At 42.7% G+C, this 25,437-nt stretch overlaps 1 pseudogene; it reads left to right on the forward strand.

Moving 5' to 3' along the window:
* Positions 1-1,100: 1,100 nt before the first annotated feature.
* Positions 1,101-25,437, forward strand: part of LOC148148921 (uncharacterized) — a 590,427-nt pseudogene continuing 566,090 nt past the window's right edge.

The following is a 25,437-nucleotide window of genomic DNA, read 5'->3' on the forward strand; positions in this document are numbered from 1 at the left end:
ACATATGTGGGATAAGAATACGGCTGAAGAATCTAGCGTTAATGCATCTCCTGACGACTTGAGCATATGTCTCGATCGTGGGCAGTGGCCTTCCAGAGTGGTCCAATTTGACTGTTTCTTCTTTGGTCTGTGTACCACTGATCTCTTGGTCGATTGTTCTGGTTCATTGATTGTCTCATTGGGCTCACTGCTGACATCTTGGTTTTGGGGCAACTACACCACTTACATGCACACCAAGAACAAGAAACTGGAGACAGTTGGTATCACCACTAGTACCCTGGTACCATGATAGAAAGCGGTGTTGCCACAGAGAAATCCATCATCAATTTGTCTGGCCACACTCTTTAACCGGACGAAATCCAAGTTCTCAGCCGAGTGATCAATTTCTGCCCCACTACCAAAATGGACCCCATTGGTCTGGCGGCAGACAGAGAGGAATTCATCAGGCGAATGAGGCTCTAGGAATTATTTCACACACCCCAAGATGTCAGCAGCGAGCCCAATGAGACAACCAATGAAATGGAACACTTGACCGAGAGATCCGTGGTGCAGCGACCAAAGAAGAAAGAGTCAAATTGGACCCCTCTGGAAGGACGCTACCCCAGCTTGACACATATGCTGAAGCCATCAGGAGATGTGTTAATTCCAGATTCATCAGCCACACTCACAACATAGTGCAGAACATCACCCAAGCAGTAAGATCAGAGAAGATGTTAAAAGGTTGTGGGAGGATGTGGCATTATTAGTCAAGGACAGTATTACTGCTGCAGAAAGGATGTATGAGGACTCATCTACTGAGGTAGAATGGGCTGAGGTTAGAAACAGGAAAGGAGAGGTCGCCCTCTGGGGAGTTTTCTACAGGCCTCTGAATAGTTTCAGAGATGTAGATGAAAGGATAGCAAAGGTGATTCTCGATAGGACTGAGAGTGACAGGGTACTTGTTATGGGGGTGTTTAACTTTCCAAATATTGACTGGGAATACTATAATTCAAGTAGTTTAGGTGGGTCAGTTTTTGTTCACTATGTGCAGGAAGGTTTCTTGACAGAGAATGTGGACAGGCCAACAAGGGGCAAGGCCACATTGGATTTGGTATCGGGTAATGAACCCGGACAAGTGTTATATTTGGAGGTAGGTGAGCACTTTAGTAATAGTGACCACAATTTGGTTACGTTTACTTTAGCGATGGAAAGGGATAGGTATATACCACAGGGCAAGAGTCATAGCTGGGAAAAAGGCAATTATGATGTGATTAGGCAAGATTTAGGATGTATAGGATGGGGAAGGAAACTGCAGGGGTTGTGCACAATTGAAATGTGAAGCTTATTCAAGGAACAGCTACTACAGATCCTTGATAAGTATGTACCATTCAGGCAGGGAGGAAGTTGTTGAGCTGTGGTTTACTAAGAAAGTTGAATTTCTTGTCAAGAGGAAGAAGAAGGCTTAAGTTAGGATGAGATGTGAAGGTTCAGTTAGGGCGCTTCAGAGTTACAAGTTAGCCAGGAAAGACCTAAAGAAAGAGTTAAGAAGAGCCAGGAGGAGACATGAGAAATTGTTGGCAGATAGGATCAAGGAAAGCCCTAAGGCCTTCTTTCGGTATATCAGGAATAAAAGAAAGACTAGAGTAACATCAGGGCCAATCAACAATAGTAGTGGGAAGTTGTGCGCGGAGTTAGAGGGGATAGGGGAAGTGCTAAATGAATACTTTCCAAGAAGGGGAGTAGAGACAACCCTGGTAATTGTATACCAGTGAGCCTTACTTAGGTTGTGGGTGAAGTGTTAGAAAAGGTTATAAGAGATTAGATTACATACAGTGTGGAAACAGGCCCTTCGGCCCAACAAGTCCACACCGCCCCGCCGAAGCGCAACCCACCCATACCCCTACCCCTACATCCTTCCCTTACCTAACACAACGGGCAATTTAGCCTGGCCAATTCACCTGACCTGCACATCTTTGGACTGTGGGAGGAAACCGGAGCACCCGGAGGAAACCCACGCAGACACGGGGAGAACGTGCAAACTCCACACAGTCAGTCGCCTGAGGCGGGGATTGAACCCGGGTCTCTGGCGCTGTGAGGCAGCAGTGCTAACCACTGGGCCACCGTGCCGCCCACTAATTATAGGATTTATAATCATCTAGAAAGGAATAAGTTGATTAGGGAAAGTCAACAAAGCTTTGTGAAGGGTAAGTTGTGCCTCACAAACCTTATTGAGTTCTTTGAGCAGGTGACCAAACAGGTGGATGAGGGTAAAACAATGGTGTATATGGATTTCAAGAAAGCATTTGATAAGGTTCCCCGTGGTAGGCTATTGCACAAAATATAGAGGCAAAGGATTGAGAGTGATTTAGTGGTTTGGATCAGAAATTGGCTAGCTGAAAGAAGACAGAGGGTGGTGGTTGATAGGAAATGTTCATCCTGGAGTTCACTTATGAGTGTTATACCGCAAGGATCTGTTTTGGGTTCACTGCTGTTTATCATTTTTATAAATGACCTGGATGAGGGCGTAGAAGGATGGGTGTGTAAATTTGTGGATTAAGGTCGGTAGAGTTGTGGATAGTGCAGAAGGATGTTGTATGTTACAGACAGACATAGATAAGCTGCAGAGCTGGGCTGAAAGATGTCAAATGGAGTTTAATGCGAAAAAGTGTAAAGTGATTCACTTTGAAAGGAGCAACTGGAATGTAGAGTACTGGGTGAATGGTAAGATTCTTGGTAGTGTAGATGAGCAGAGGGATCTCAGTGTCCATGTACATAGATCCTTGAAAGTTGTCACCCAGGTTGATAGGGTTGCTAAGAGGGCATACAGTGTGTTAGCTTTCATTGGTAGAGGGCTTGAGTTTCAGAACAGTGAGTTCATGCTGCAGCTGTACAAAACTCTGGTGCGGCTGCATTGGGAGTATTGTGTACAGTTCTGGTCACAACATTATAGGAAGGATGTGGAAGGTTTCATAGGAGATTTACTAGGATGTTGCCTGGTATGGAGGGAAGGTCTTATGATGAAAGGCTGAGGGATTTGAGGCTGTTTTAGTTAGAGAAGAAGTTGAGAGGTAACTTAGTTGAGAACATGTAAGATAATCAAAAGGTTAGATAGGGTGGACAGTGAGAGCCTTTTTCCTCGGATGGCGATGGCTAGCACGAGGGGACATAGCTTTAAATTGAGGGGTGATAGTTATAGGACAGATGCCAGAGGTAGTTTCTTTATTCAGAGAGTAGTAGGGGTGTGGAACTCACTGCCTGCAACAGTAGCAGACTTGCCAACTTTAAGGGTATTTAAATGGGCATTAGATAGGCATATGGATGAAAATGGAATAGTGCAGGATAGATGGGCTTCCGATTGGTTTCACAGGATGGCACAATATTGAGCGGAAGGGCCTGTATTGTGCTGTAATGTTCTATGTTCTATGTGCAATGTAATGCCATCCAGGCTCTCAAGATCAATCACAACATTGTCATCAAACCAGCAGTCAAATGAGGAGCAATTGTCATATAGAATAGAACAGTCTACTGCAAAGAAGTGTACCAACAACGGAACAACTAGAAACACTAAAGACAACAAACTATCATTCCAGCCAAATAACACATCTATCAACTGAACAGACTGATGAAGGCCTTTGATCCAGTCCTTCAGAGCTTTCTATGCACTCTCGTCCCCCATACGTCTCACGTAGGGGACTTCGACTGCCTTCCAAAGGTTCACAAAGCCAATACACCTGGATGTCCCAAAATATCAGGCTGTGGGACCCTGTGAGAGAACCTCTTTGGCTATGTTGAGGACATCTTGAAACCAGTTGTACAAGGAACCCCCAGCTTGTTGTGACACTACAGATTTCTTAAAGAACCTCACACCCATGAACCAGGAACAACCCTTGTCATAATAGATGCTTCGGCACTCTACACCAGCATCCCCCTCAATGACAGCATCACTGCAACAGCCTCAGTACTCAACACCAATAAGTGCCAATCTCCAGACACCATCCTACAAATCATCTGCTTCATCCTTGACCACAATGTCTGCACCTTCAACAGTCAGTTCTTTGTCCTGACGCACAGAAGAGCCAATAGGACCAAATTAGCACCCCAATATGCCAACATTTTCATGCACACATTCAAGCAAGTCTTCTTGCTACACAGGACCTCCTACTAATGTTATACACCAGATACATGGACGAAATTTTCTTCCTTTGGACCCATGCTGAGGAATCACTGAAATGACTACATAGTGATATCAATATGTTTCAGCCCACCATCAGACATACCATGGACTACTCTTCAGAATCAGTCTCACTCTTGGACATATGCATCTCCATCAAGGACAGACACCTCAGTACCTCATTCTACTGCAAGCCCAGAGATACCCTCACGATGCTGCACTTCTGTAGCTTCCATTCTAAATATATTAAAGCAGCCATCCCTAATGGACAAGTCCTGCATATACATAGGATCTGCTCAGATGAAGAGGAACGTGACAGACAACTGAAGATTTTAGTTGGTTCTGTCAATGGTGATATGACCCCACTTTTAATTTTGCTATCTACCAGAGATTTTACTTTTGTCATCAAAAGAAAAGGAATTTTCTTGGAGGTGTATAAACAGATGAGTTTGGCAACTTCTTGGAGAGTCATGTGATACTCCTCATTCAATTTGCTTAAACTTTTAAATAACTTTAGAAATTCTTGCTAAAATTCTCTCCTGTGTTCAATCTGGAATACTATATTCGCTCTTTCCAGGAGGCTGAGAAAATTGCATGTTTAATAATGAGGTATTCTGATTCCCTGCTATATAACACCGACATATCGTCCTCTGTGAGCAAGCTTTGTTGTGATTTACCTGAAGACCTGTGTCCCCTGAACCTTGGAGTTTTATGTTAACTGGCTAAAGTCTCACAGACTTTGATCGTGGCAAACTTTCTGCAAATATTGAAGAAAAACTGCTTTCACATCAAGTTTAATTTCTGTTTCAAACCCTTGTATCTTCACTGTAATGGTCTATAGTCTGTTTTGGCTTGTTTCAATCCTTTCTCTAAATAGGGCTCTTGAACTCCTTATGGACTGTAACACTCCTTAACTTATGTCTGTATACATTAGGTTCTCAAATACTGCTCTCTGTATAGCATTCAAAACCTTTTTCTTCACATGCCTGTTCTAGCCTGGTATTTTCTCTCTTACTAATATCAGAACCAAGTGATCAATTATATTACAATGATTTTCATGAATTTCACTATACCAGACTCAGACCTTGTAATGCAGAGGTGAAAATGTGTTGCTGGAAAAGTGCAGCAGGTCAGGCAGCATCCAAGGAGCAGGAGAATCGATGTTTCGGGCATGAGCCCTTCTTCAGGAATAGGTGAACATGTTGCCAATTGAGTAACAACTGACACTCTTATATAATTTGTTTGCTTATGGTTCTCTGAAGCTTCTTCAGATATTTTATTACTTTAAGGATTTATTGGATGAGAGAATGTCACTCCTGCACAGTGGTCAAGGCCCACTGTTTGGTTTAATGGAAGCAGAGACCTGAACAACACCAGGTCCGTGGGAATGCTTCATATTGGCATTGTATTACATTTCAAACATCCAAATTATTTTGACATGTCTGTAAGATTTGAATTGAAATGATGTTTGGGGGAGGGGGAAGGATGACTTTACACCTATCCATGCTTTCTCAGCTTCCTAGCATTTCAAGGAATCAGTATTGGTCAAGGATACCCAAGAAAACCGAAGAAACAGCTACTGACACCATCTGTGTGTGGAGACAATGGAACTGGATAAAATAGCGTTATTTTTTAGTCAACTGCAGAGAGACCACGTAGACAGATTACTGAAACCTTTAGAGAGACTGTCTCACAGTGGCGGTGAGCTCAGATCAGCATGCAATCATTGGATGCCAACAGCTAATTAATTATTCACAATGTAGAAGGACTAACTCCTGAGGCAGATCCACTCAAGCTTTAAGTATCTAAGCCCAAAGCCTGGTGATTTACAGGTCTACACAACTGATGCGATGCCCTACCTAAAGAACTGGTTATCAACATTTCCAAATCTACCGGTAAAACAACAAAAGAATGAATTTTCTCTATAAATGAAAAATATACATCATCATTTACTGCCACGGCAGTTTGATTATAGCGTGGTGTCCTACCCTCAGTGTGACAAGATTCCAGCTGGGTAGTGTGTAAATCCTCTCATTAGAAATTACTTTAATGTGTACTGCTCTCTGCTTCCTGGTGTTCATCTCCCCAACAGCCAAAGAAAACATTCACTGCAGTGTATAATTTTCACTCTATGCAAAGTGTGATGGAAGATACTCTGAGGCAATGACCACTGAACCAGGCAATAAAAATGGCCTAATGAGACAATTAGCTGTGATTCTGGAGCTAGAAGAGATTGAGGAGGATATAGCGAGAAGATTGCCTTGAGCAGAATCAAGCAGAGGTGGAATTATTATCCTAAATAGACTTTTCCTATTCCAAACATTCTTTTATGAAGTTCACTTAAACAGGACTTTGGGTCTGTCAATGTTTTAAACTTAGTGCTGATTGTATAAAAATGAAACAACAAGATGGTTGTGTCCTTATGTTCTTAATCACCTTTCAATTTTCTTAATGCTGGAACCCATTGCATCATGTGATTTCAGTCAAGTCTTCTTGCTCCTTTTCCTTTCCTACTGCACATGGATTTATCTATCTGTTCTCTCCATCTGAGAAAAGACCTCCTAATTTAAGCACTAAGCCATTGCGATCTGTGCTTCATGAAACTCTTAACTGCAAAAAGCCATCGAACAACAGAGGGTGAAACTTTAATGTAAATCCATTTAGAAATATATGCTCATTCTTCATCATTGGCCATATGAGCAAACGTCTATCTACTTGCAACTATAAGATTGAGGGTATACATTGTGTTACACGATGTCTCATGGTCAAAGATGATTGGCAACCAAAACTGCTCAGTTCACTGCAGAGCTCTGCTCTCAAATACTTGCTGGCATAGTTTATAGAAAGCTGAGGTTTTCCCAGGTTCAATGGGAAGACCATCAAACAAATGCCCCTTGAAGTCAATTTTACAAACATCTAGACAAAACTCTTGCAAAATCAACTACGATGGACTGGAGACTATTTCGAGTATCTCTCCCTCAATGCTACAGAAATGTACAGAAGCTCTATGCCACAACTTTGGCATTAATGAGTGGGAGGAGCTTGCTCCTAATTGTTCAAAATAGTGACAACCTGTCCATCAAGCTGTATCATGCTTTGAGTCCAAATGCCTTCATGGTAAGGCAGAGTGATGTCAGGGAAGGGAAGGTGAGGAAACAAGCCCTGTCCCCTGTATCCCACCACTCATAGGATAAACTGCCCCATATGACTGAGGATCTACGGACTGAGAATCACCTTGTTCAGTCACATCACATCCCATGACAAGGTATTGTTGGAACAGATATATGCTTTTTAGACTCCAAAGAGGAGTCATGTTGGATTCAAATTGTTCACACTGTTTCCCTCTCTGTGGAGCTATTGAGTTTCTCCAGCACCTTTTGTCTTTATTTAAGATCTCAAACAATGTGAACATAACCTGATTTAAATAACCCGAGTTGCTCCCAGTGTTATGTGAAATGTGTACGGCCAAATTAAATACGTACCAAACCTTGGTTAGCCCACACTTGGAAAATTACATTGTTATTTTTCCAATATTATGAAAATATCGAGAATATAGAGATGTTTCAAAATATTTTATAGACACCCATCAGAACTGTGAGGTTATGTCTATCAGCACAAGCTAATTAATCTAGATTTCCTCTTCCACAAAAGAAGGCTGATGACTGAGCAGAAATTATGAACCTTTTTTTCTTCATTCATGGGATTTGGATGTCCCAGTTGGGTCAGCATTTATTGACCATCTCTTGTTGCCCTTCAAAAGGTGGTGAAGAGCTGTCTTCTTGAACCACTGCAGTCCGTGTGCTGTAGATACATCCACAAGGCTGTTAGGGAGGGATTCCAGGATTTTGATCCAGTGATACTGAGGAATGGCAGTATATTTCCAAGTCAGGATGGTGAGTGGCTTGGAAGGGAACTTGTTGGTGGTGGAGTTTCCATGCATTTGCTGCCCTTGCCCTTCTCATATGTTTGGAAGATGCTATGTTGGTGAATTTCTGTAGCATATCTTGTAGGTAGTACACACTACTGCTACTGAGCATTGATGGTGGAGGGAACAGATGTTCACAGATGTCCTGGGTGGTGTCGATCTTCTTGAATGCTGTTGAAGTTACCCTCATTTCAAGCAAGTGGGGAGTATTCCATCAAACTCCTGACTTGTTCCATGGAGACGGTTTACAGATTTTGGGGAGTTAGGAAGTGAGTACCTCACTGCAGGGTTTCTAGCCTCTGACCTTTTCTTGTCACTCTTGTATTTCCATGGCTAATCCATTTCAGTTTCTGGTCAATGGTAACTCCCTGGATGTTGACAGTGGGGGATTCATTGATGGCAATTCCAAAGAATATCAATGGGTAATTGTTGAATTCTCATTTGTTGGAGATGGTCATTATCTGATACCTGTGGGGAAGAATGTTACTTGCCCCTAGTCAGCCCATCCCTGGATATTTCATAGAGTACAGAGGAAATACTACAATTTGTGGACAAGAGCTGAACTTAGAGACACAATATACACTAGTCACTAAGAACCCAATGGCAAGTTATTTAGTGAGTGGTGATTGTATGGAACTCATGATGACAGGAGTGCTTGAGGTTACTAGAATTGATATATTTAAGGAGAAGATAGATGAGTATCTGAGGGAGAAGGGACAAAGGGGTTAGACTGATGGAATTAGATAATGAGGATGGGAGGAGGTTCCAGCATGAATTAATTGGGCTGAACAGCCTGTTTCTGGTCTGTGATTTTTTAAATCTCTGCACTCCCACTCTGCTCCTTTGATCTCTGCACATGTTTGCTGGAAGGAGCCAGATTGTGCAGTGGGTGCAGGATCTTGTCTGATACAGCGTCAGTGTCTCTTGGCAGGCTGGCTGTGTGGTGAGAGATATAACAGGGAGCCAACAGGAATCTGTCAGCTTGCATCAAAATGACCTTCGTCTGGGCAGCTAAACTGTTGGTGCAGAAAGCCTCTTTGTTCTCATCATTCCATCTGGATTTCGCAGCCAGCAAACTAGCTCCCCACTCTGCTAAGAGCCAATTTACCAACTGACCAGGGATTCAGGTCACATCGGGCTGATGCAGGCTGTAACCTTGTGTTCTGAATAGCAACGAGCTGGGTCAGCAGAGATGGCCCTGTCTGAAGTGAATTGTACAGTAGGATTCCGTCATTGTCATTCACAAACGATGATTTAATAGCCACTAACATCCGACAAGGCGTGGGTCTAGGGAGGGAGATTCGACCCAGCCAGCTTGTGTAGAGCTGAGCTTTGCGCAATTCATTAGGACCAATCATCTCCACAGCCGGTGACAGATTTCAGCTAATTGTAATTCAGAGCACAAGGATAAAGTCTAAATCAGCAAGATGTGACCTGACTCAATGCTGACAAGGTAATAAGCAATAAAAGAAAGACTTGCATTTATATAGACTTGCTTTTCATGACCTCTGGACATCCCTGATACTTCATAGCACAGTGAAGTACTTTTGAAGTGTCATTGCTGTTGTAACATAGAAAATGCAAATTTGAGTACAGCAAGATCCTCAGACAATAATGACCCGATCATCTGTTTTTAAGAGATATTAGCTGAGGTATAAATAATTGACCTGCACACTAGGGAGAATTCTGCTACTCTCAGGTTCTTTCATGTCCACTTAGGAGGGCAGTCAGAGACTCAGTTTAACATCACAATGGAAGAAGATATTGCAGCTGTTCCTCAATATTAGGTCACATCCTGCAGTTCGCATTCAAGTCTCTGGAGTTGGACTTGAATGCACAACTTTCTGAAGCAAATCTGGAACCTCCTAATACTGGCATAGGCCATCAGCTGTGGAGTCAGCGAGATACCCATGTCACTTTTACTTCAGAATGCACACTTGCACCTTGCATTCAAGCCTTGGACAGGCCATTAGCAGGCCTTCCCCTACAGAAGCAAGGACCGTGGCCCTGCAGAGAGCTTCTGGCCTATCAGGGGAAGGGCTCTACATCTGTTTTTAACATCATCCTATCAGGTGGCTGGATGTCATTTACCGCAGCTTTTAGGTTGAGGAGGCCCAACGCCACAGATGGCTGATGGTGGCCTTGGAATTGTGGGGCGGGTGTCAGAAGAACAGATGGCTTTCAACACACCCCCTTTCCTGATGTTGAGTCCCTCAATCAGGTACAACATTCTTTTGAACCCTGTGCCCCCATGCCCAGAATTCCTACAAATCTAAAAACCTTCCAGTAGGTACAACAAAGCATCCTCTCTTGGTGAGGCTGCAATGCAGGTGGGATTGACTCTTTAAGCGGGCGGTAATTGGTCACTTAAGGGCTTCAATTGGTGGGGTCTAGTTGGGCCAATTCACCACAGATCCTCCCATGTCATGAAAGATTCCCTCCCACTGTCAAACCCATCACAGGGAAGGCACAGATTCTGCCCAGTGCTACCAAGTGAGCCACAGCTGATATCCCACATGAAGCAGTTAAAGGGGTGGTTTTTGTTGTGAAATTCAGGGGCAGCAAGGGAAAGCAGAAGCTTGCATTTATGCTGCAGTCATGAATAACAAATGTTTCCAATGAGCAAATATGAATAATTTTCCCCTTTGGGTAGCCCAGTAACATCAGATGGGAAAAGTGATGAAAACATCAGGAATGTGACAACACTCACTAAACAAACATTCAAAATAAATTCCCAGATCTCTTTGTAATATGGAAATCTCTATGGAAAGGAGGATGACATTAGAAAAATGTTACATCTGGTCCATGTTGCCAAGTGGATTGAAATGTTGGAATGTTGACAAGATAACGAAAGACAAATGATAGACAACAGAGATATGGCTTTCGAGACAAATTAAGCATGTAGTGTAAAGGGTTAATGTGAATACATAAATAAAATTATTTAGTGATGTCAGACAACCTAGAGAAGGTGGTTCTCTCTGATAGTCTCATGGCAGCAGAGAAGACCTGACCTGTACAGAGTTATTGTTGCTATATTTCAACACAAATGGAATGACTGACCCTCTATCAAAAGTCTGACCTTCTTTCCCTGACTCAACCATAGTGTACATAGGATTAGTTGGGCAAGATTCACAACTGAGGAAAGCAGGAAAACAAAACGTTTGGAGCTGGTCACTAAGAAGCAACGACGTTTTGCTGAGACGTACTTCGGAGAAGGAAACCAGAACATCCAATAGTGACTGGTCAAACTGCAGGAAGCAGAACAGTGGGAAGGTGAAGGAAGAAAACCATCGACAGCATTAGAACAGAATGGTTACAAGTTTGGCACACAACTTCAAGGACCACGAAGGGTGAAGAGTCACGATTATCACCAGGAGAAGAAGTAAGAGCAACCGGAAGGTGACATCCATTTCAACCAGCTCAAGTTGTCCTTTTCTTAAAGAGAGTGTCTAAGGACATGGCTGAAGACGTAGGCTTTGTGGAAACCTTTTAAGACAGGATGGGAATAAGCAAGGTGAAAAAGATTAGAGAGTGTTTCAGAATGAAGTTAAACATCACACAACACCAGGTTATAGGCCAACAGGTTTAATGCTTCCATTTAAACCTGTTGGACTATAACCTGGTGTTGTGTGATTTTTAACTTTGTACGCCCCAGTCCAACACCGGCATCTCCAATTCCAGAATGAAGGCTACTATTTTAAAAATTTTTTTTCAAAGATGTGCAGGTTAGGTGGATTGGCCATGCTCAATTGTCCATTGTATCCAGGGATGTGCAGGCTAGGTAGATTAGTCATGAGAAATGCAGGGTGGGATGGGTCAGGGTGCGATGCTCTTTGGAGGGGCATTGTGGACTTGATGGACTGAATGACCTGCTTCTACACTGTAGGGATTCTACGATTCTATGTCTTGGAATGAAGAGATGAAGAGGGCTGGAAAGACAGCAGGGTCAGAAAGAAGGAGGATAAACACTGGCAAGTAGGGCTGGAGGATATTGCAGAAGTCAGGAAGGTGATGAGGCAATGGCAAGGGGAATGTGATAACGACCAAAATATGAAACCAATTCACTGAGGAATGAGGGATTGACTTAGTACAAGTTAGATATGGGGGAAGAGTTTTGAACAGGTAAGGATTAAAGTAGATTAAAGTAATTAAACCTGTTGGACCATAACCTGGTGTTATGTGACTTTTAACATTGTGAGGTGGGTTTGATGAAGGAATTAAATGGCTTTTTATGCTCAAATATTTTTCTTGGACAACATATCAGTTCAGGGGGTTTGGCCAATTTGCTAAGGTGTGGGAGACAGTATATTAATGACCTGGATACAAAAACCAAGTGTAATCTTGTATGAAATTGTTGGTTATTGAATCATAGGTGAGGTTAGGTTAGCTCTGCAATTGGTCAGAGGACAAACAAAAATGAAAACACAGATAAATATAAGATATTACATAAAATAGTGTATTATTAGCAAGCATGAGTGGAATGGAGAGGATGGAGAAAGGTCTAGGAGCTAAGGAAGATTTCCAATACAAATTGTTGTCCAGCAATGAAAAAAAGTAAAGATATGGTCACAAAAGGCCTGACCATTTAAAAGTCTGTCGATCTTTTCTGTGTGTGACTATTTGGTGGCTATAACACAGCATGTTCACTCAGCTACCTGCTAATGAGGGCAAACATGCAGGTCATAGGTTTCTGCTACCTTTTCAAATTCCCCAGTTGCTTTCCTCTCACTATCTGAATTCTGAAATCTCCTCCAGCCCCACAACCTTTTCTCATCTCTGTGCTCTTTCACTTCGTATTTTTTTATTAGCAATCATGCCTTCAGTCACCTGCTCCCAGTTTATAAAATTTCCTCCCAAAATCTCTTTACATTCCTTTTCTCCTTGAAGACACTCCTTTAAACCTATCTCTTTGATCAAGCTTTTATCTATCTGACCTAATATGTCCTTCCCTGCCTCAGTATTAAAACATTGTTTCACAATACTCCCATGAAGCACCTTGGGATATTTGTCTACATTAAGGTCGATTTACATACACTCATTCCATTACTACAGCTCCACCAGTACACAAGGAGCTTGACACCATGGGTAGCGTTGTAGAACAGAGTGACCTAGTAGTTCCGTTACATAATTCTTTGAAACTTTCATCACAGGTAGACACACTCACCTATTGTACTCTATGCTACTTTCTCCCCACCCCCACCCTCCTCTAGCTCATCTCTCCATGCTTCAGGCTCTCTGCCTTTATTCCTGATGAAGGGCTTTTGCCTGAAACGTCAATTTCGCTGCTCCTTGGATGCTGCCTGAACTGCTGTGCTCTTCCAGCACCACTAATCCAGAATCTGGTTTCCAGCATCTGCAGTCATTGTTTTTACCACAATGGTTAGGAAGGCATTTAGCCTTCATCGCTCAGACCTTTGAGTATAAGAGGCTGACGAAGGGCTTTTGCCCGAAACTTCGATTTTTCTGCTCCTCTGCCTGACCTGCTCTGCTTTTCCAACACCACTCTAATCTTGCCTTTGAGTATAGGAGTTGGGACAACATGTTGAGGTTGTACAGGATGTTGGTGAGGCCCCTTCTGGAGTATTGTGTCCAGTTCTGGTCGCCCTGCTGTCAGAAGGATATTATTAAATTGGAGAGGGTTCAGAAAAGATTTACCAGCATGTTGCTGGGAATGGAGAGTTAGAGATATAAAAATAGACTGGAAAGGCTGGGACTTTTCTTGGTGGAGTGTAGGAGGTTGAGAGGTGATCTTATGGAAGTTTATAAAATCATGAGGGACATCGATAAGGTGACAACGGTCTTTTGCCTAGGGTGGAGAGTTCAAAACAATGGGGCAATTTTTTAATCTGAGAGGAAAAAGATTTTAAAAAGACATGGGGAAACCGTTTTTCACACAGAGTGGTTTGTGTGTGGAATGAATTGCAAGAGAAAGTGTTGAATGCAGGTTCAGTTACAACATTTAAAAGTCACTTGGATACGTTCCTGAATAACAAAGGTTTAGAGGGATATGGACTAAGCTCAGGCAAGTGGGATTATTTTAGTTTGGGAACATGGTCTGTATGGACTGGTTGGACCAAAGGGTCTTTTTCCATACAATATGACTCTATGATTCTAAGTTCCCCTGCAATACAGTCACCATCCTGACTTGGAAAGGTATCACTGTTCCTTCAGTGTCAAAATCCTTGAACTCTCTCCCTAACAACATTGTGGGTTTCCCTACACTACATGGACCGCAGGAGTTTAAGAAGGCAGTTCATTATCACCTTTTACAGGGCATCTAAGGATGGGCAATAAATACTGGCTTAGACAATGACACCCAGATCCCATAGAGGAATTTAAAAAAATGTAACATCCTTTGGTTGTTGATACTTTCACCAATAGGAACAATTTCTCCTTAACTAGTCTGCCTTGACCCTCCACTCAGGATTTTAAACACCTCCATCAAACCTCCTCTTCATGCCCACATCCTGTGAAAAATTAAAAATAAATTATAACATGTGCATCTGGTAACTACCATCTGTGTAGAAGAGGTGACAAGATTTTTCAATGATAAGGGCTAAATTGGCAAGGTATTTCTGGGCAGCACTGGTTCTGAACAGATGCTACTTCCTGGTCATTCACATCGTGAACAGAGCTTGCAAAGTTGATGCAGTACTCTGTGTTGTACAATTTTAGAAAAGGTGAGGAAACACTCTGGCTAGTATTTATTTGACTATCTCAAGATGGCTGCCAACCACATTAAAATGACACCATAGGCCAGCTAAATGCTTGAGGACCAACAAACCGAGTTTGAAATGTGAAATGGAAAATGTGAAATGTAATATTTGAAACGGACAAAAATGCAGACTGACGGTTCCTGTTATTCCATGTTATAATGAGACAAGGCCTATAACTGGTGACAAATGTGATAACTCTGCAGGGCAGCACGGTGGCTCAGTGATTAGCGCTGCCACCTCATAGTGGCAGGAGCCTGGGTTCGGTTCCACCCTCAGGAGACCGTGTGGTGTTTGCACGTTCTCCCCATGTCTGTGTGGGTTTCCTCCCACAGTCCAAAGTTGTGCTGGTTAGGTAGATTGACCTTACTAAGTTGCCCATAGTGTCCAGGAGTGTTTAGGCTAGGCAAATTGGCCATGGGAAATGCAGGGTTACAGGTGGTGGTGGGATACTTTTCTGAATGTCAGCATAGATTTGATGGGCTGAATGATCTGCTTCCATTCTGTAGGAATTCTATGATCCTGTTTTGTGATGCTGTCCAAGTCAAATAGCATTCCCACTATTTCTTCCAATTTTACTTTCAGTTTTTGCGCATCTTATTATTGGCGCCATCGACCACAAACCAACGTCAATTTTCACTTTCAGCATGTACACCTGTTTCAGTTGGAATCACTGACTGGCAGATGGAATGTTTAAAAATATTCTTGCAAACAAAACATACCCCTGCACAGAGAAATTTGAAGAGTACTGCCTTTGGAGCCTCTAGCAATCCAAGTTAAAAATAAATAACATGACAATGGAAGCCACCAGCCCAACAGTTCACACCCTCCTTCAGATGAAGGAAATTGCCATGCCTACTTAATATGTTCCCTTGCACTATGTAGGGGCATCTTTAATACCACTTTGAGGTGACTGAGCAAGCCATTTATTGTAATTCAATAAAGAGACTTAGAAATAATGCCAGTCTTTTCAGAAAAGAATGAGTCAAGATCCCAATTACTCTGGAATTTTATCTCTTATTGCAAAATATTATAAGCCAAACAATGATATAAAACTCTGGGCATTTTAATTCTCAGCACTGTAAAGAGGTGAAAAACCCTCAGACTTAATGTTTCTGTGAGAACTGAACTGAACTGAACTTCGATGGTTCCCAGTTGCATTTTAAAATCAATTAATAAGATGTAAATGCAAACAAAAAAGTAAATTAAATTAATTATTAATTACAAATGTGGTATTCTCATTCCAATATGACGATGTTGAATGGGCTACATTGCATATGCCCTGACACTACAGAAGGCAGATATCCTGCCTGCAAGGGAAAAGCACTTTGGAAAGCCCCTGATATGCAGAAGTGAAGCAAGAGGGTCGTTTCACAGAGTGCTGTGAGGAATTGATCATGAACAGCAAGCCTTTGATGCAGAGAATGACAGAGAGAGAGATTAGAGCAAGTCTAGGGTGGAGGAGATTTAAAGGAACACTGCATGGAAACTTGCAGCAGTTTCTGCAGAGGGATGTGTATCATTGGATTCGCCACGGTGTGGGCTAAGACAGACGCTGACACCAGGAGGTCATCAGCAAAATGAAGTTAAAAGGCCCTTACTGGAATTTTGGGCAGCATCGTTCCAGGATGAATGTTATTCCTCTGGATTTGATTCATGCTGGGGACAGTTCTGATGGTACCTGCAACCCTCCAGCACACACCGTAACAACATGAACAACAACTTCTGCTCCCATACCAAGCAACCCTTCAGAGAATCAGCATGACATTTAGCAAATCCCCAAAGCCCATATCCCCTCACTTTCAAATCAAGGTGATTAAACAAACATTGGTGCACTAATTCTTTCAACACTGCAAATTCTGAAATTGCTCATCCAATCCCAAATCCACATTGCCAACCCAAACAGGGAGCAGAAGGGTTCCCCGCACCAATCCGTGAACAATTCTCTTCCTTCTGCCAGTTTGAGTAGTTCCCCCTAATCGCTCCTGTTCTATTTTCTGCAGAGTAGTCCATTTGCTATTCACTCTGTTACTTGTCCCAAGACTCCACATCTTCCGATCTGAGTCGTGAGCCTAATTATGTAGTAACTGTGAAAAAGGTGCAGAGCACAACAGTAATTTACAGCTTAATTTAGTTGAAGTACTGTAATAGGGTTCATGGCGCAGTAGGGAGCATCCTTACCTTTTGGCCAGGAAATCTGGGTTAAAGTCCTACCTCAGGGCCTGATGGTCATGATGACATGACCAAACAGCTCAATTAGGCAAAAGTGAGGACTGCAAGTGCTGGAGATTAGAGTTGAGAGTGAGATGCTGGAAAAGCACAGCAGGTCAGGCAGCATCCGAGGAGTAGGAGAATCGATGTTTCAGGCAAAAGCCCTTCATCAGAAATGAGGCTGTGAGCCGGGAGGGATGGTGAGATAAATTGGAGGGTGTGGGGCTGGGGGGAAGGTAGATGAGACTGCAATAGGTGGATGGAAGTGGGGAGAAGGTAATAGGTCGGAGAAGAGGGTGGATGGATTGGTGGGAAGGAAGATGGACAGGTCATGAGGGCGGTGCAGAGTTAGAAGGCTGGAAGTGGGATAAGGTGGGAGGAGGGGAAATGAAGAAACTGGTGAAATCCACATTAATACCGTGTGGTTGGAGGGTCTCAAAGTGGAAGATGAGGCGTTCTTCCTCAAGGCGTTGAGTGGTTATCTGCATATCCTCCCAATAACCGATGTCAGATATTAAGAGCAGGCAAATTTCCAGTGCAGCCAGAATGGTGTGGGACACATTAAAAGACTCCAGACGGGGGATCTTGCTGTGGGCGATGGTTGCTTGGGTTTTAAGAAAAAGACAGAAGTTGATTGGAGTGGTTAAGTGGAAGCCCTTTCCGTCAGTTAGTATAAGCAGACATACCTTGGATACAGGTTTGTAAGTGAGGAATGTAGACCAGTGAAATCCCTGTGGTGTGCGTGAAAGGTTGAAATTGGTAACATTGGCCAAGAGCTTACTGTTTTAAGGGAAGAAAACGTTCCTTCTCTCTAATGCCAACAGAAGGTGTAATTGTGAAGTCAGTGATCAGTGAACTATTTCTTGTCCTTTTGTTGATTTATCTTTTGACACACTTTACAGCAACAGTGAGCTGAGGTGAAGAGAACGCATCAAAGAGAATGATGGAAAGGTACTCTGCTAAATAATGCAGGCTGTTTGAAGTAAGTGTACATTTTCTTCAAAAGAGATAATATTGCTTGTCCTTTACTTCCTCCATTCTGTTTCTTAACTCTTGCTCTCTTGAAGATTGTGTTGAGTGTTCAACTCAAGTTGGCAATTCATCTCCACCTTGTTCGTCAAAACCTACTCAAGCAATATGCTGGACAAACTCCAGCTGTGTTTGTTGATACAAGAAAGAATGAATTTTTAAGGTGAAAGACCTTTCTACAGAAATGGAAAGTGATAGAATTGAAGCAGGTTTTTAGTAGTAGAGAAAGGTTTTAAGGGGATAGGGTGGTGGAGAGAGCAGTGGTATGTCCAATATCACAAAGGATGATGGTACAAGTCAAAAGGGGGTAGTCCTGGGTCAAGTTACAAAACGACAGATGATGCAAATGAGATGCAAATGGTAAAAGTAGCAAAGAGATCAGAGACAGCTGCCATCATCAGTCTAGATGACTGGTTATTGATCTAACTGGGGAGGACAACAAGGCATTAGTCCGACATGACCCTTTTCCTCATTTGCTTAATTGTGCTTCCAGGATGCAGCCTGTTTCAGTTTTTGGCCTGAGGTTTACAAAAACAATTGTAGGTTAGGTTAACTAGCTCAAGACCAGCATAACCGGGCTTTCCAAGTTTCTACGTAAGTTTCAAATAGATCTGCAATTTTTATATGTCTCAATTTTGAGACTGTCAGCCCTGTTTACAAGCCTCTATCTATCCTTGAAACCTCCTCTAATCCTACGGGCCTATGAGATCTCGTGTGTGTATTAATAGCTCAGCATTGGCAGCCAGATACCTGCACCTAAGAATTGGAATTCCTTCCCTCCACCTCTCTCTCTCTCTCTCTCTCTCTTTCTTTCTCCTGCTTAAGGTGTTCCTTGACAGTACATGCACCGCTTTGACCAAGTTTTTGGTCATTTGGCCTGATCTATGGCTTTGTGCATCAACTTTTTTTTAACGATCTCTCTCTTAGTCCCTTTTTAAAATTCTGTTAAAAGTGCTACTTCATTGCAAATTAAGGTTCGGGAAGTATGAGCTCTGCCCCAGCCAGACTTGACTCATACTGAAAATTCCCCACTCGGCTCCAGCTTGTTAGAAAACTGAAAATTATCTTGAAAGTCAAAAGACAGTTTTGGATAAAACTCGAGGGCATGGAGACTGTTGTGTGAGATTGCAAAATGAGTCGCTAGGCAACTGTAAAAATAAATTTGTGCCCCCTCACCCTCCTCTTTCAAAAAATCATAATAGGCAAAGATCTATGGAATGCAAATATAAAATAAACTCTCAATTCAAACAGAGTCATTGAGTCATAGAGATGTACAGCGCAGAAACAGATCCTTGGGTCCAACTCGTCCATGCTGACCAGATATTCTAAATTAATCTAGTTCCATTTGTCCGCGTTTGGCCCATATCCCACTGAACTCTTCCATCCAGATGCCTTTTAAATGTTATAGTTGTCCAAGCTTCCACCACTTCCTCTGGCAGGTCATTCCATACACACTCTGTGTGAAAAGGCTGCCCCCAGGTCCCTTTTAAATTCTTCCCCTCTCACCTTAAACCTATGCCCACTAGTTTTGGACTCCCCCACCCTGGGAAAAAGACCTTGGCTATTTACCCTATCCATGATTTTACAACTCTCTATTAGGTCACCCCTCAGCCTCCAGGGAAAAAAGCCACAGCCTATTCAGTCTCTCCCTACATTTCAAACCCTCCAACCCTGGCAACATCTTTGTAATTTTTTTCTGGACCCTTTCAAATTTAAGTACATCTTTCTTGTAGCAGGGAGACCAGAAAAAAACACAGTATTCCAATAGTGGCCTAATTAATGTCCTGTACAGCCGCAACATGACCTCCCAACTTCTATACTCAATGCACCGACCAATAAGGCAAGCGTAACAAAGGACTTCTTCACTACTCTGTCTACCTGCCACTCCACCTTCAAGAAACTATGAACCTACATCCCAAGGTCTCTTTGTTCAGCAAGACTCCCCAAGACCTTACCAATAAGTATATATGTTCTGCCCTGATTTGTCTCTCCTCATAACACCTCACGTTTATCTAAATTAAACTCTGTCTGCCACTCCTTGGCCCACTGGCCCAACCAGTCCTACTGTACTCTGAAACAACTTTCCTTATTGACCACTACACCACCAATTTTGTGGATTCCACTACTAACACGTAATATTCCAGCAATGGCTTAACCAATGTTTGATAAAGTTCCAGCTTCACCTCCTGGCTCTTAAACTCTACACCTTGACTAATAAAGGCCAGTATTTCTTATCCTTCTTAACTATTTTATCTACCTGTCCCACTACCTTAAGGGACTAATGGACAGGCACACCAAGGTCCCTCTGATCCTCAGTGCTACCCAGGGTCCTACGGTTAACATCATGAGTGCCCTTGCCCTGTTTGTTCTGCATAACAGCATCACCTCACACTTATCCAGATTGAACTCTATTCACCACTGATTAACTCATCTCACCAGCCTGCCTATACCCTTCCTTAATCTAAGGCTATCCTCCTCACTGAAGACCACCCAACCAATTTTGTTTCATTGCGAACTTACTGATCAACCTTTCTACATTCAAGTCTAAATTATTTATGTATAATTCAAACAAAAAGGGTCCAATGCTGATTTCTGCAAAACTCAAATAGACACAGGCTTCCAGTCACAAAAACAGCCTTCAACCATCACCCTCTTCCCCATGCAACTCAGCCAATTCCAGATCCGATTTGCCAAATTTCCTTGGATCTCATGGACTCTTACCTTCACTACTAGTCTCTCATGTGGAACCTCATTAAAAACCTCTTTGAAGTCTAAGTAGACTGCTTTCGCCCTCATCCGCATACCTGACTATCTCTTAAAATTCAATCAAGTTGGTCAGACGTGACCTTCCCTTAACAAAACTGTGCGGACTATACTTGAGGAATCCCTGAGTCCCCAAGCCAAGGTTAATTAAATCCCTCAGAATTGCTTCCAGGAGTTTCCCCATCACTGAGATTAGACTGACTGGTCTGTTGTTTCCTGGTTTATCCCTTCGACTGTTCTTTAATAACGATACAACTTTGGCTGTCTCCAGTCCTTGGGCATCTCTCCTATGACCAGAGAGGAATTGAAAATTATTGCCAGTGTCCCTGCTGTTTCCTCCCTTGCCTCACTCAATAGCTTGGGATACATTTTATCTGGCTGTGGATCCAGTTAATGACAGACAGCTGTATTCTCGATGGATGGAAGATCAGGAAAGCCCAGATAAAAATGTTCATTAAAAGGTCTGCAAACTCATGTCTACTGTACACATTCAGTCTCTGCATTTCCACTTGCAATTCAATTGAATGGCAGATTCCTTCTGTAGTTGCCATCCAGTGTACTTTGGAAGCTGCGCTGGATATTCAGGAGGGAGGGGCGAGGGGGAGGGGTCAGGGGAGAACTCACTCACAACAAGCACATCACCCCACCACCCCGTCCCCATCTCCCGAGTTGCTTCAAGCTTCTCAAATTTTCCATGAGACAGGCAGAGGCACAATCTGATGCCGTCAGCCTAACCTGACAAATTATCAACTTGTTTTGGCTCTTCTCGGCTGCCATCAGTCTTCCCAGCCAAGTTTTCACACTGCGTGTCAGGTCATGCAAGCTGCAAGAGTTCAGACACAGCACCACAATGCTGGATTGTAGCCATCTCTCAAAACTGCTCAAAGCAATATATTGAGTTCGCACGCAGGTAACAGAAAACGCAGAAGGGTCAGAATGTCAATGCTTCACGAACTGCTTAACAAGTCACCAGATAGCGGGATTGTTCTTCCTTGCTAAACACTCACTTCAACAAACATATGAGGAATGAATGCCAAAGTCTGGAATTTATATTCAGTGATCTTTTGTGAGGCCATTGTATTTGGTACTGACGATGATAATTCAGTCATCGTAATACCAGCCTTCAAAGATACATTCTTTCTTTCATAGTGAAATGAACGTGGGTACATGCAGCATCCGGAGAACACATTGTAATGGTACATAGACTTATAGACAAGATTAGAGTGGTGCTGGAAAAGCACAGCAGGTCAGGCAACATCCAAGGACCAGGAAATTTGACGTTTTGGGCAAAAGCCCTTCATCAGGAATGAGTAATACAGCACAGAAACATCCCTGCTGACCAGGTTTCTGAGCTGAACTAATCACATTTGCCTGCGTTTTCTCCATAACCCTCTAAACCTTTTCTATTTATGCACCTTTGCAAATGTCTTTTAAATATTGAAATTGTATCGACCTCCACCACTTCCTCTGGCAGCTCATTCCATACATGAAGCATCCCAAAAAATGTCAAAAGGTTGCCCCTTAGGTCCCTTCTAAATCTCTCCCTTCACACCTTAAACTATTCCCTCTCATTTTGGGCTCTCCTACCCCTGGAAAAAGACCTGGACTATTCACCCTATCCATGTCCCTCATGATTTTATAAACCTGTGTATGGTCATTCTTCAGCCTCCAACAATCCAGGAAGAGAAGTCTCAGTTTATTCAGCTCTCCCTTTAGCTCAAACCCTCCAGGCCTGACAACATTCTTGTAATTTTTTTCTGCACCGTTTCTAGTTTAACAATCTCCTTCCTATAGCATGGTGACTAGAATTGATCACAGTATTCTAAAAGTGGCCTCACCAATGCCCTGTACAGTTGCAACATGACCCCCCAATTTCTGTACTCACTTTTCTGATCAATGAAAGCAAGCGTGCCAAATGTTTTCTTCACCACCCTGTCTACTTATAATGCCACTTTCAAGGAACTATGAACCTGCATCTCTCAGTCCCTCTGTTCAACAGCACTTCCCAGTGCCCTACTATTAACTATATAAGTCCTGCTCTGATTTGCCTTACCAAAATGCCACCAATTTTGGTGCCATCCTCAAACTTACTGACCATACCTCCTAAATTCTCATCCAAATCATTTATATAAATTATGAACAACAGTGGACCCAGAACCAATCCTTGTGGCACAGCCACTGATCACAGGCCTCCAGTCTGAAAAGTAGACTGGAGGCCTGTGATCTTCTCTATCTTCTACCATTGAGCCAATTTTGTATCCAATTGGCTATCCCTCCTTGGATCCCATATGGTCTAACCATCCTACCATTGTCGAAGGCTTTGCTAAAATCCATGTAGACAATGTCTACCACTCTGCCTTCATCTATCTTCCTGGTAACATTTAAAAAAAAACTCAATCAAATTTGTGAGACATGATTTCCCTTGCACAGAACCATGCTGACTGTCTCTAATCAGTCCTTAGCTTTCCACAGGCATGTGCAGAATCCCCTCCAACAATTTGCCCACCAGTCTATAATTCTCTGGATTTTCCTTGCAGCCTTTCTTAAACAATGGCACAACATTAGCCACTCTCCAGTCTTCCAGCTATCGATGACACAAATATCTTGGAAAGGGGGCCTGAAATCTCCTCCTGAGCTTCCTAGTGTTCTGGGATACATTTGATCAGGTCCTGGGGATTTATCTACCTTCATGCATTTTAAGCTTACAGAATACTAAAACACATAATTCAGGGAAAACACATCACAGTGGTACATAGCTCACAAATTATCGGTACACATAATTCAGTGAGTTCATATCACAGCAGTACATACCTCACAGAGTACTAGTACTGTAGTGCTCTGGGAAATGTTGTTGAACAGAGGGACCTAGGGATGCAAGTTCATAGTTCCTTGAAAGTGGCAGCACAGGTAGACAGGGTAGTGGAGAAGGCACACTTGCCTTCATTGATCAAAGCTTTGAGTTTAGGAGTTGGGACGTCATGTTGCAGCTGTACATGGCATTGGTGAGGCCACCATTAGAATATTGCGTGCAAAACTGGTTGTCTTGCTATAAGAAGGAGATTGTTAAACACAACACATAGGATCATGTATTTTTGAACATTTTATCATAAAGAATAATTTGAAAAGTGGGAGTATAAATTTACATCTGTCCTGTCACTGTGCAAATTTACGTACTCTCATTTCCACTCCACAGAAATATTTATCTTTAAGTGGGGTTACATGTGTCAGCCTTAACTGTCCTTTCTGGGAGTTGCATCTCATACTCTGCAAAGCGAAAGAATGTTCCTCCTGACCTCTCCTCTTGCTGGAGGCTTGTAAATGTTAAGCCTGCTATGGCCTGTAAATTCAATTAAATGTGGAAAGATGACTTGGGGCCAATCTGACTGGGAGTTTGTCCCTCGATATGATCAAATATGTATTAACTCTCATGTCAGCTCATTCCTGCTGGCACATCATTCTTTGCACTCGACAAACATATAGTTCAGGAAGCAGTCGCTACGCTGTTATAATAGCAAGACTAATGATGCAGAAATAACAATAAATGTGTTTGATAAAATGTCGACAAAGAAATTAATAGAATTTTATCTAACGACTAATGTATTCAAGATGAATTGGATGAGAACGCAGAAGGACAGCATATTTAATTCCGTTACTAAATCAAACATCTGTCACATTGTTTTATATGTGTGTGTGTGAAAGTGCATGTAATGGGCGAGTGTGTTCACACTCACACTACAGTAATGCGCCATAATGAGTTACATATCAACACTCGGGACACACTTGTCACTGCAGTTTGACTATTTGGAGAGTAGACTGTGATATGAGTAACTGGTCTGTACCTTCAGAGTCCAGAGGGTTGATGTTAAACCCAGAGTGAGCTTGGGGTCTGGATAGCGTGAGATTGGAATGCACTATTGCCTGACATACAGAAACATAGAAAAATAGGATCAGGAGTAGACCATTCAGCCCACCAAGTCTCCTCTGCCATGGCTGATTGTCCAGCTCAATACCCCTGTTCCTCCTTTCTCCCCATACCCTTTGAGCCCTTTAGCCCCAACTCCTTCTTGAAAACATTCAATGGTTTGTTTTCAATGGCTTTCTCAGGTGGTGAATTCCACAGGCTCACCACTCTCTGGAGGAAGACATTTCTCCTCAACTCAGTCCTAAAGGGCCTATCCTGTATCCTTAAACTGTGACCCAGTTCTGGACACCCCAGTGATCAGGAGCAAACTCCCTGCATTCTGACCCCACCACCAAAGATATATTTCCATCCCCACCCCTATCACCATTCCAAAAAGACCATTCCCTCCACAACTCCCTCATCAGGTCCTGTCCATCACTCCCCCTCTGACCTATCACCTTCTCCATCACCTTCATCCATCTATTGCTTTCTCCCCAAACCCCAACCCCCCTCCCCCATTTATCTCTCAGACCCGCCCCGCAAGTCTCATCCCTGATGAACAGCTTATGCCCAAAACGTCGATTCTCCTGCTTCTTGGATGCTGCCTAACTTGGGTCCTAGCAGCCAATTGATTTGATGTTTTGGAGTCAGAGAAGGGGGCTCCCCACTTGATTCTGCAATTTATATGTGCTCTTTGACTAACCAAACTCTCACCAGCAGTTTCGATTTTAGTTTGGGAAAGTTG

Source organism: Chiloscyllium plagiosum, unplaced genomic scaffold, assembly GCF_037043375.1.
Source record: "Chiloscyllium plagiosum isolate Xiang-an unplaced genomic scaffold, Cpla_swu_hap1 HiC_scaffold_10, whole genome shotgun sequence".
Classification (NCBI taxonomy): domain Eukaryota; kingdom Metazoa; phylum Chordata; class Chondrichthyes; order Orectolobiformes; family Hemiscylliidae; genus Chiloscyllium; species Chiloscyllium plagiosum.